Source organism: Neopelma chrysocephalum, unplaced genomic scaffold, assembly GCF_003984885.1.
Source record: "Neopelma chrysocephalum unplaced genomic scaffold, ASM398488v2 Primary Assembly neopelma1_97401, whole genome shotgun sequence".
NCBI classification, from domain to species: Eukaryota; Metazoa; Chordata; class Aves; order Passeriformes; family Pipridae; genus Neopelma; species Neopelma chrysocephalum.
In genome coordinates this window covers 224803-237084 of record NW_020926042.1, presented here as the reverse complement: position 1 = coordinate 237084, position 12282 = coordinate 224803, and the positions used below count along the sequence as shown (strand labels likewise).

Here is a 12282-nt window from a genome sequence, read left to right as displayed (position 1 = left end):
CTCCTCTCCCAGCTTCAAATGTACACAGACAGGTGTTACATGCAGAAAATGGAATAGGTACACATTTGTTGCAACAAACAGCATGACTTAGGAATTTCAGAGTTCCTCAAAAGCACCAAGTTGGAAACTTTCCCTCACCTTGAAAAAACCCCATACCTTGATAAATGGCACTGTCTTGTAGCCTTGCCGATATCCATCTCCTTAAGCCAAGGTCTGCAGCAACTAGGTAGTATGGAAGGTACAACCTTTCCCATGCCTCTTTCATCTCCAGCTGAATTTCATAGTAGGAAATCCAAATACAATCCATCTCTGCTGGAAAAATATAACTGGACTGCCAGCTCACTTCACAGACTAGACAGGAATTTATTCAGGTCATTTCATCCCAGAGCAATTGGCCCTATTTAGGCAGAAAATTAATTTATTAAGAATCAGAAATAAGCCTTGATTTGACTACATTTACTTTTCCCTACATTACAGATCCATAAGTGTTAAGAGCACAGACATTCACAGATAATGTGACACTGGAGAGCCCTCAGGACTGAAAATCCCTTTGCCTCTGTTCAGCTGTACCTGAACCCACTGCCCATGGGACAGTCACCTAAGCTCCCTTTATTCTCACCACTTTGAATTCCTAGGTCCAAAGAGCTCACTTTCCTCATTAGTGTACACAAAAATACAAAATTGCTTCCACAGAGAAAAAAAGCTGGGTCATTGTCACAGGACACTCCCTTCTGGAGGGAACTGAAGGCCCATATGCAGACTAGACCCTCTTAGGGAAGTTGCTGCCTGCCTGGGGCCCAGGTTAAAGATGTGAAGAGAAGGCTTCCCAGCCTGGCACGGCCCTCAGACCATTGTCCATTACTGATTTGTCAGGCAGAGAGCGATGAAGGGGCAACAAGAAGTCTGAGGACAACCAAGGGAGACTTCAGCCCTGGCCCACGGGGAGGCCCCAGCTGACTGGAGCTTGGCAAATGTCATGCCTGTCTACAGGAGGGGCCAGAGGGAGGATCCAAGGAACTACAGGCCTGTCTGTCTGACCTCAGTGCTGGGGAAAACCTTTTCCAACCTGAACAAGTCTATGATTCTAAATGCTTGACAGGAAGGGAAACCGGTTTTGCTTGTAAACTTAATGCTTTAATACTAACTGAAGTAATTCAGTCAAGGAAAATACCTTGCTACAGGAATTACATAACCAAATAATGAATGAACTGTAGTAAATGCACTTGGATTTCAAAGAGTTACATGTTGCAAACCTCAAATGTATCTTTGAGACACACTGGAAAAGATTCATAATGCATTTAATTCTCCACCCCTTGGTTCTTGAAAATTGGAGCTAATCGTGATTCCAGTCATTTATTTAAATAAAGGTTTAGTCAGTTCAGGCAAAGCCTGCTGATGTGACAAGCAAGCCATCTTCTCTCTAGGCTGATCTGAAAAGGAAGCACTTCTGTGAGCAGGGGTATGATTTTACAATTGCTGTGCACTTTGAGGTTCACCTGCTTTAGCTGTCTTTTCCTTCTGGTCACTTCAGAGTACTATGTCCAAGTGGGTTATGAACAACTTGGACTGTAAAAGCCACCTTCATATAACAGAACTAGATACTGAAAAGATGAACAATGTCTTTCTTACCACACTGGGCTTATTGCAACAGCTCCCAGGCTCTGGCCGCTCAGATACAGCCTTGGTCCAGCAGCGGAACTGACACTCGGTTCCCTTAAATTCAGAAAGCTGAGCAAGTACCACGATGTAGGATATTAATGGCAAAAAAGAATCTCTGATGGCACAGCTGTGCCACAGCAAAGACTCCAGAAATGTTAAACTCCAGCTTCCCTAAATACAGCACTCAATATGCTGTACTATAATTAATGGCCTCATCTGCTTACAAACGTGTCACAACTATTTTTGCGACTAATCTTTCAAATCCAAGGAAAATAGATATTCTGTACATACAGATACTCTGGTTGGTATCTTTGGATCCCCAAGTATGCCATCTGTACCAGAGGAGCTTCAAGCACTAGAGCTGCATGTTCAGCTGAACATGTTGCAAATTTTTTACCAGACGTTGCATATATACTTGCATGCAGATAAGCCCAAATTAAAAATAAGGGTGTTTAATAGAAACACCAAGTAAGTATCTCCCCAAGGAGGCTGCTCTAGAGCTCAGGACTGCTTTGGCTGCTGCAGGGAAGGAAGAACCAAAAGCAAGATGGGATCTCTTGAGAATAGACCCCAGTGGCTGGGGTCTGTGCACATGTGATGAGGCCAGAGCATCACAAACAGCCTGTGCAGAGAAAAATCAGGTTTGACCAAGGGACAGTTTGTTTTACTTTATTCTGATCCCCACAGCAAGGACCCTCGGCACACAATGTGAATAACAAGCAGTTCAGAAAACAGAGTAAGAATTGAGCTGTTGCTGGCATGTCCTTCCTTTAGCTTCTCTCAGGGGATCAGCAGTCAGAGAGCTCAAGGCTCAGGGCAGCGCAAATCCCAGGGCACTGCACATCTCCAGCCACACATCTGTGCTGTGGCCTGAGCAGGTCACTGCTCCCCTGATGCAGACACTTGCAGGGAACTTTTTCTGCAAAATAACATCTGTGATCCTAACAGTGATTCACACCTGATTCTGCTCTTGATAATCCCACCATGCTTCCTGGTCTTTTTCTGTCTTGCAAGGCACATTTTCCTGTATCCATGCTGCATTTATGCATTGAGTGTGCTTTCCTTTGAGGAGGTGTTATGGGTATAAATGTACGTTAGCAAAGTAAAGCTTTGAAACACATATCTTAAGAGAGTATCAGAGCTCAGAGCAACACTAAGCCTAACACACCTATAATATTCCTAATTTGATCTGTCCAATCACTTTGTAGCCTTGCAAAATGTCTGAGCTACAACCTACTTCAAGCTAGGCCAAGAAGCCTAAAATCCTTACTGGATTACTGGATATTCCATCAAGCAAGAGACATAGGAAATGAACAGGAATCTTTCCCTGATAATACCACGCATTTGTTCCAAAGGATTAACTTCATTTCAGTAACTCCCCAGTTCAACTGCCTCAAGGGAACACTTATTTCCTGCAGTTTGAATCAAGGACATTTATCTAGCATTCTATATTACTGAACAAAAGCAAGCTGAAAAACATTGAATACCTCAAATTTTGCTCACATGTGCTACACACATGGACTTTTTTAAGACAAGTAGGAAGTCATGGATCTGTTGCAGAAAAGCACCCTATAATCTACAGCAACTCTCCAGATTTCAGCCCCTTGCCATGGTGTTAAAATATATGGACAATAGGAAAATGCAAAGCCCTACTTTTAACACTCTCACTGCATCTTAAAGGTGCTCTCTCCTCCAAGCTTGTGTGTGCTTCATGTAGGGAAGATCTTTCCTCATACTGATAAACTGAAAAAGAGAGTTTTTGCTATACTGAATAGAATACCTTGGACAAAAAAAGGTACCGTTTGGTATTATTTTATGTGTACATATGTAAACACACAGTCAGGCCTGAGTAAAGCACACTCATGGCTAAGCATCCCAGAGAAAGTAGATGGGCAGTTCAGGGGCGAGACAGAAAATGCTTTGGAATGGATAAATCATCTGCAAAAAACATCTCTTGATACCCTCACTCCTTGGACCTTGCTCCTGAACAAGTCAGGAGTTAAAATTCCATATGCTATTTTTAGTAAATGTACAGAATCACAGAATACACTGAGCTGGGAAGGGATCCACAAAGACCATCAAGTCCAACTCCTGGCCCTGCACAGAACCATCCCCACGAGTCACACCCTGTGCCTCAGAGTATCATCCAAATGCTCCTTGAGCTCTGTCAGCCTTGGTGCTGTGCCCACTGCCCTGGGGAGCCTGGTCAGTGCCCAACCACTCTCCGGGGGAAGAACCTTTTTCTAATATCCAACCTCAACCTCCTCTGACACAACTTCAGGCCATTCCCTCACATCCTGTCCCTAGTCCCCACGGAGTAGAGATTAGCACCTGCCCTTCCGTGTCTCTCCCAAGGAAGTTGTAACTGCAACAAAGTCTCCCCTCAGTCTCCTCTTCTCCAGCTGAACACACCAAGTGCACTCAGTGTCCTCACACGGCTTCAAATCAAGGCCCTTCACCATCCTCGTTGCCTCCTTTGGACACTCTCTAATGGCTTAATATCCTTCTTGTATTGTGGCACCCAAAACTGCCCCAATGTTGAGGTGAGGCCGCCCCAGGGCAGAGCAGAGCGGGACAATCCCCTCCCTGGCCCGGCCGGCGATGCTGGGCCTGATGCCCCCAGGACAGGGTTGGCCCTCCTGGCTGCCAGGGCACTGCTGACTCAGGGCCAACTGGCCTTTGACCAGAATCCCCAGGGCCCTTCCCTGGCACTGCTTTCCAGCCTCTCATTCCCAGTCTGTCCGTACATCTGGGGCTGCCCCATCCCAGGGGCAGAATCCAGCACTTCCCCTTGTTGGTGATTCCCAGCCCTCTGATCTGTTGAGGTCTCTCTGCAGGGCCTCCCTGCCTTTGCTATCTTAGCAAACAAATAAAACCAATTTGGAATGGATCCTAGAGGGAGGAAGGAAAGGAAAACAAAGCAACGCGAGTGTCCTAATCCTCCTGGGAAGGGATTCCAACACCAGTATGACTCCAGCAACGTCTGGACCCAGAGGAACAGTGGAATGGGGAGCACAGTACCCAGGAAAAGGGACAGGGACAGAGAAGTGTATCACGGGTTTAACTGCATTGTCATTTTTTTTCTGTACTGACAACAATTTGATTCTCAATATTTCACTTTCAATAACAAAAAATCCTTGTTTTTACTTAGAAGGTAGTGCTTTCTCTGTGCCCATAAACAAGATTTTGAGCATTAGATAGAAACAGTGGAAGTCTTGGTAACAAAGTAAAAGAACAAACCAAACCAATCCCTCTCTGCAACAGTTGTGCAGCTTTCACTATTAAGCCAGAGCTGGCCACAGTATTTTCTTCTTTTCAGAAGTGTAATTGAAAGCAACTGTGATATCCTCTCTCACCTCATGTCATCCAACCATCCCTAAATCAATGCAGACAAAACCTTCTCTAAACTCCTTTCAATTTGCTGTGAAATTGGAGAAATTTTCTTAGAAAGGAGGATGACTATATACAGCTCTGTCAAATGGCAGGATAGGAAAACATCAGCGAAGCATATAAACAATAAAGAAACTTAGGCTAACCCAAGGGTACAACTAGAAGGGAGAAATGAGGATGGATAGCAAACAAAGATTCTTGACAAATGAAAAGCATTTGGCACTCTCAAGAAAACTGCTGTGATCTCTGTTCCTTGAGAGTTTTGAAACTAGACACAATAAAATGCAAGAGAACCACCTTGCACTGGCAAGGAAACAAATTATATGGTGAATCGTCTCTATTCCTGATTTCTATTTCTCTGAAGCATTGCATCAAGACATTGAACTAATATCCTGTGTGTTCACTGAAGGCTGGGAATTTTCTGCTCTGCTCTGCTGCTGCACTACTTGCAGCTTTCAACATAAATTCTACCTCCACTCTACTCACAGGTGGGAGAACTAGGACCTGCTCCACATCAGCATCAGGACATTCTGGCTCCCTGCTCAAAGTGCTGTGCTGTCACTACTTGACTGGTCACAGTTCAACAGTCAAGAGCTGCAAATTTACAACTCAACTTTAGGCTTTGAAACTTTTGCTGTAGTTTACCTGTGTAAAATCCAAGCCCTCTGCCACAGAATCAAAGTGCCAGAAGGACTCTCATGCTCAGTAGGACATGGCAGCAACTGCTCCATTGACCAAAAGTCCCAGCAAAAACTTTGTTCAGTTTGCACAAGTGGTATGTACAAATAAACTTGTATTTTTAAGCAGTAAAAAGCCTCACCAACATGATCAATAGGATTACAGGACATAAGTATGTCTGGCACCTTTTGCCAGGGCTGAGATATGAAACAATACCTTGGTTTAGAGTGCCAGCTTTATTCCCATTTACCCAGCATAACTGCTCTGCTGGGCACAGTGCAGCAGGAATACTCCTGCCAGCAGCCACCGAGACACGAGTTCCCTGTCAAACCCAGCAGTACCAACCCCAGGGCTGGCACCTGCAGGTACCTGTGTATGCACTGAGCACCAGCCCGTGCCATTACTGCTGTTCATTGTGCCAGCAGATTCAGCACTGCCAGCAAACCTACTGAAATTACAGACCTGGCTTTAATTTGATGCACTGGCATATTTCAGCATCCTTGCTTGTGTGCTCCTCACCCTTGCTGCCTGAGCCTGCGTGATAACAGATTTTCAGGGAGGTGTAATAGTCGATGCCAGCTGAAATTAACCCTATTTTTAATTATACAGCAGCTACCGCAGTTCCTCAGACAAGAAACTGTAATTTTAAATTTCTCTACAGAAATCTTATCTCGAGAACCATACACTGGTGTGGAAGATCCGTCATTAAGTAACCAAAAAAAGCAGGTCCAAATTAAAATTCAATCAGGAGCTACATTCTCTGCTTAAATGATCATTAACTAAGTTATCACCTGAAAATTCACCCAGTTAATTCAGATCTCTCAGCTAAACATATGAAATGGCCTCTTTGGTGAGGAGGATAAAGGAACACTGACATGGCAAAGAACCTCAGAATTGGAAACAATTGAAAACTGTTGAGAGCATCTCAACTCTAGTTTTTTCCTTTAATATCTACAGGATCAGATTTTGTTTAGGAACTAAAACAGGTCTTTCTCGAGGAAATTTGAGGTAGCAGTTGAGATACATTAGGCACTGAATTTAATAACCCAAAGCAACTAAAGAATTTTATTCATTTGTGTTTAATAAAATCCCACTTCTTTACAGTAAGCATAATTTAAATCTTCATTCTTGATATGCTTCAAAAAACAAATCAAGAAATACGGTAAAAATTGTGGCAGATGTATCAACCCAAAAGGTTATCATTAATGAATCTATTGAAAAAGCAGTTTAACACCATTTATTGCCACCACGACAAATATGACAAGCTTGCAAATGAACACATTGGATACATAATGTTAACATCCATGTTCTGTCAGGTCCTCCTGTGACTAATCAAAATGCAGCTTTGATTGCTGTGACTAATAAATAATCCTGGCTAATAAAATTGCTGTATCTTGTAATTATGGCAGTGTGAACACTATCTTAATTATAGCAGTTTCAGAGCCTCATCCATCAATCAGTGATGAGCAACACTTCTAAAGGTTCACGAGCAGAAGAAAAAAGACCCAGTTGCCACTTACAGAGACGATCAGCAAAGCTCAGGAAGACTCACTTCACTTCACAGAATGTATAACCACCATCATCAATCCGTACCAAATTTTGGAGTGCACAGTGTGCTCAGAGCTGGCTTCCTGCTGCCCATGGTGGGAGCTACCACCCTGCATTTGTTGGGAAGAACACAGCAATCTCCCATAGTATCTGAAAAGAGAGAAAACAGTTACTTGGATACACAACTGGTATTTCAATTCGAGACTTTCAGCATTGGGATTGCCGCTGCAAGGCCAGGTATTATCCTGCTTGCAGAGATATTGCACCCCGTGATGTAAGTGATCCAGACACAGGCAGGAAAACTACAGCATTCAGGCTTTGGAAGATTTATCTGAACACAGAATGAATGGTACCAACAATCTCTTCCTCCAGCTGCCACCCAAAATAAATGTATTCACGGCATTGTGCTAGAGTTTCTCAGTTTGAGCCAATACTGGAAAAGTCTCACAACATATTAAGTTAATTGTGAGGTGGAGGGAGAGTTTTATACACAATTTTTCTGAAACCTCAAAGTTATTTGCATTCTTTTCCACCAATTCTAATACTCTTGCAATTTAGTGAAACTTTGATGCTCATGGAATAGTAGTTACAGGGAAAGAAACTGTTGCTTTTCAGTGTGGGATACAATGACTAACCAGCAGCTTTTCTCTTCCATTTCTGTGGCAAGCATGTTTTTTAAATCACACTTCTTAACAGTGCAAAGGCAGTAGCCAGTAGAGTTCAGGCACTGTTTATTTCCCCTAATTAAGAACTGGAAAAGAGGAAAGAAGGTGTCTCTCCCCTATTTCCTGGCCCTACACAGATGGCTGGGTGTTGATCAGACCAGTGCCACCATTGCACTTGTTAGTTTTAAAAGTGCTGTTGTTCCAGTGCCAGTGTTAAGTATTCCTCCAGAGGACTGAACACAGTTTCTAATAACAAAGATGGTGAAAATGGAATCTCTCCTTCTGCAGAAAGCACAGACTGCAGGAACTGTCAACATGTTAAGTTTTAAAATTAGGGTACCATTACCATGCAAACCAACACACAGCACAAGCTCCTGAGCGTGAGGGCAATACAAAAAACAAAACTACTTCATTACCTGCTTGTCAAAGCCAGAAGCCAAGACAAAAACCTGGAGATTTGAAGACACAGGCACAGGGACACTGACCTCAGCAGGAGCATGAATGGCAGGAGAGCACCAAGACTGCAGAGAACTAAGGCTGGACATGCAAACTGCTTCACTTTTATTATCATCTAAGGAGGAAAAGCAGAATGAAAGCAGATAAAAAATTGTAGCGCACTCCAGCAGGGAAGTGAAGGTCAAACTCAGCAAGAGACAATGCATTCTAATGAACATTTCCTTCAACTCTTGGAAGATTAAACTCAGTGCATCTTCAAATCCCACCAATATATTAAACTGCTCCAAAAAAGAATATATCAGACATACAAACCATAGAAATATCTTACTTTGCCCTGGCAGAGCTTCTCGAGTGCAAATATCAGAAAAAGTCTTAGGGCACGTATCTATAACCAGAAAAAACCAGTTATCCTACAGAACAGGAACCATCATTGAAAGGAAACGGAGTTAACAGTCAATACTATTCCCATAAGAAATAAAAAAGTCTTCAAATTTGTGTTGAAACACGAGTACAAAGTCTGCTGCTAAAGATCAGACCTGCTCATTTGAAAGCTAAAGCTAACATATCTAATAGGATGGAATAGGTCCCCGTGCCAGTGGATTAGAAGGCCCACTGAATATCAACTGACTGAAGGTTTACATACGTTTATTCAATACACACACACGGGTTTAGATCACTACAGCTGGTCCACTGCTCACATTATTGTTCCAAGGTCAGCGCTCAGCACCTTGCAAAGGCAGACCCAGAGAGGGAAACATGCATAAAATGAACAGTTAAGAGCTTAAAACAGTGTCTTAAAACAGTGTCAAACAAGCATGCAATACAAAAAAAGTCAAACCAAAACAACAAAAAGCCCCCTATAATCTCAGAGGCATGAAAATAAATTCCCACATACTCATGTTTTTCCTGCCTTTGCTCCATGGACATGGGGCAGAGTGATGTCAGGGCAAGGATTTACATATAGGACACAGCTCTGATTGAGTCTCCAGCTTTGAACTGGGACATGTATCCAGCATCCTATTGTGTATATCACACCTCATACTGCAAACCTACTGCCATGGACCCAACACACTTGTGATGGGAAGGTAAGGAACTGAGTCTCAATTCACTAGGATCCTGTTCCTTTTTCAAGTGTTTGTGAGCAACACGTACAGACAGAATGTTTTTCCAGAATGTTTTTCGGGCCCTTCAGCCATACAGCCAGCTGCCAGCTCAGGACACTGCACAAGGCAACACACTGAAACTCATGTTTGTGAAGTTACATTACTAAGCCAATTAACATTTAAATAGCTCCTTTTCATGACGCTTGAACACACAGGAGTCTGGTGCAGGAAAATTCTCCTGGTTTTTCAGCTGCCAGTTTTTCCCTCTTTAAGGCACTCAGTGTATTTTACCTTCAGGGATCATAGTTGCAACATAGTGTAACTAAAGAAGAGAGTTTAAAGAACTTGTGAAACCAACATTTCTAATTCTTAAAAGAAAGTTTTCCAGATTATATTCCAGTAAAATTGATGCTTTCCAAGGATAAGTCTGCAGAAGAGGGTATATGAATTATTAATGAATGATAATGCCTCTTCACAACAAAAAACCAAATGAATTGAAGTTGCATGTAGTGCACACAGTATTCCCAGCTCTTAATGTTGCTATGAAATGTGCTTTAGGTCCTCCAAGTCACAGATTTTAAAGATGGACAGACAGAAGGAAAGTGTGAGGTAACAGTGCAAATGACCACACTATATATTCTTTCTCTGTGACCATGGCCAAACAACTTGAATCTAGAGTGACTTGCACAGAGGAAAAATCACTCAAAAATTCACAGGCAGACACCCATCTCCTGTTACCCACACACTCAGTATATTCTGCCATTTCAGCATTTAGTTATTTTAATCTTCTCTTCACACTTTCAGCCTTTACCACAATCTGCCTCCAGGGTGGGACCATATTCAGAGCAGCTATGAAATAAACAGTTCTTTTCATACTGTTTTAATCTCTTTTAATTTTTCCTTCTTCACTACAGTACAGATCTTCAGCTGCTAGACTTTGGTTTAAAAGCAGGCAGCCCTGTCAGACAATTAGCAAAAGGTCTACCTGAGGGCTTTTCCTGGGTAATTTACAGCTTGACTGACCCATAAAAAATTATAGGGAAATAAGTCTATGGTACCTAAAAGTAATGGTTGTTTGTTCAGTTCAGCACTACTTAATTACTTTCCTTTAGTTCAAAGCAAAAAGGAAATAATTTATTCTTCAACTTCAAAAGAAACTACAAGGATGAAAAATGTGAAATTCTTAGTATGCTAAAAAAAGCAATACCTGCAAAAAACCCCCACCACTCTTTGGCTTTATAGGCATAGGATACTTTCCCTTCTAAGTAGGGTACAGGAGTCTAATGAGTACATGAAGCATATTACACAAAAATAAATGGCATTATGGCTTAAAAGATGGATAGGTCTGTACTTAACATGTAACTGTTTGTGACAGCCATTCCCATGGATTCCATTATATAGTTACTGACAGCCATAAAGGAGGCCTGAAGCTGATGCAGGGTATCACATACTTCTACAAACATGTATTTGAACAAGTTTGAAACCTAAAAGAGTATAGAAACTAAAATTATTTTAAATCTAATACCCATCTTTTCGCATTTCTATCAAAATTAGCAAATAAAATAAATATATAGTGACATTTGGCCTGAGTGCATTAAAAATCCATCTTTTCGTCTTGTGGTTCCTGAACCTTAAGAGATCATATGGGGCACAGGGTTTACTGGGAGCTATTGAGCACTACCCACTTTGTTGGGTTCTTTTCCTCTTTTATTGTTGGCCAAGAGATACTGTTTGCAGACCACAGAATAAAACTGCATCTGTACTGGAGACATGCCCATGTATACGTGTGTGTAAATATATATATATATTTACACATATCTGCATATCAGCCAGTGAGGTGAGCTCAAAATGTGAATTTTAAACACGAATTTGCACAATAGGAATTTGGAATACAGGATTCTATAGCTCATCTAGGGATAATTTTATTGCAAAGAAATATTTTCTGTAAAGGCCTTTGAGATAATTCCAGAGTGTTGTAAATGCTGCATCGAACCCCGTAATGACCACAGTACAAAGCAACTATGAGTTTGGACTGACCAGAGCAACAGAGTAATGCAATATTTAGTAAATCCAGGAAAAATAGATGCCTATCAGGGAAAAGATCTAGTCTTTCATTTGCAAGCTATACGAACTTTGCAATCGCTCTAGTTCCAAAACATACTTTCTGTTCCCAAAAGCAAAGCATTCGTGGTTGGTATCAGGGAAACAAAAACACTCTTGTTATTCAAGCTGAATGACTGAGCTGAGATACCATCTGGACAGAGACGTTCTGTCCAGACTTAATTTCCTAATAAATTGATTTTGCCCCTTTGGTCAACATACTCTCCCTTTTTCTGCAGTTTGAATGACTTGGTTTACCCCAGAAACGTTTTTTTTCCCGAAGTGAATTTCCCAGTGAAACTAATCCGTGCAGAGAACATTTGTGTGTTTTTCCAATACCAGCAGAAAGAAACACCACCACACAACTCCTGGATTCCCCACTACAGCACCGAACAGAGTTCACCAGCAGCCTACAGAAAGGTATTTACTGAATACACTGAAGAGAAGGCAAAGGGAACCACAAAGCTCATTCATATTCCTAAAGCAGAAAGAGGATTAATTTATTTAATAGATTGCTGACTTACCAACTTACACCTGATGCATAAGTGCTTCCTCTGTTCCTCACCAGCCCCTGTTCAGCTGAAACATGCCTGCTTCTACCTCTTACTCGAGCTGTAATCACTGGCTTTTAGTTGTTTGTGCTGATGGGTTTTTTTACATCTCCTTTTTAGAAGTAGTTTTTG

General features: G+C 41.9%; 1 long non-coding RNA gene across 1 annotated transcript; it reads right to left on the bottom strand.

Annotated features, from left to right (window-relative positions):
• Nucleotides 1-6977: 6977 nt before the first annotated feature.
• Nucleotides 6978-8823, bottom strand: LOC113961850. The gene is made up of 3 exons (XR_003532395.1): nt 8725-8823; nt 8357-8511; nt 6978-7425 (listed from the first exon to the last, which is right to left on the bottom strand). It is a non-coding gene; the product is annotated as an uncharacterized LOC113961850 (long non-coding RNA).
• Between the last annotated feature and the right edge of the window lie 3459 nt (nt 8824-12282).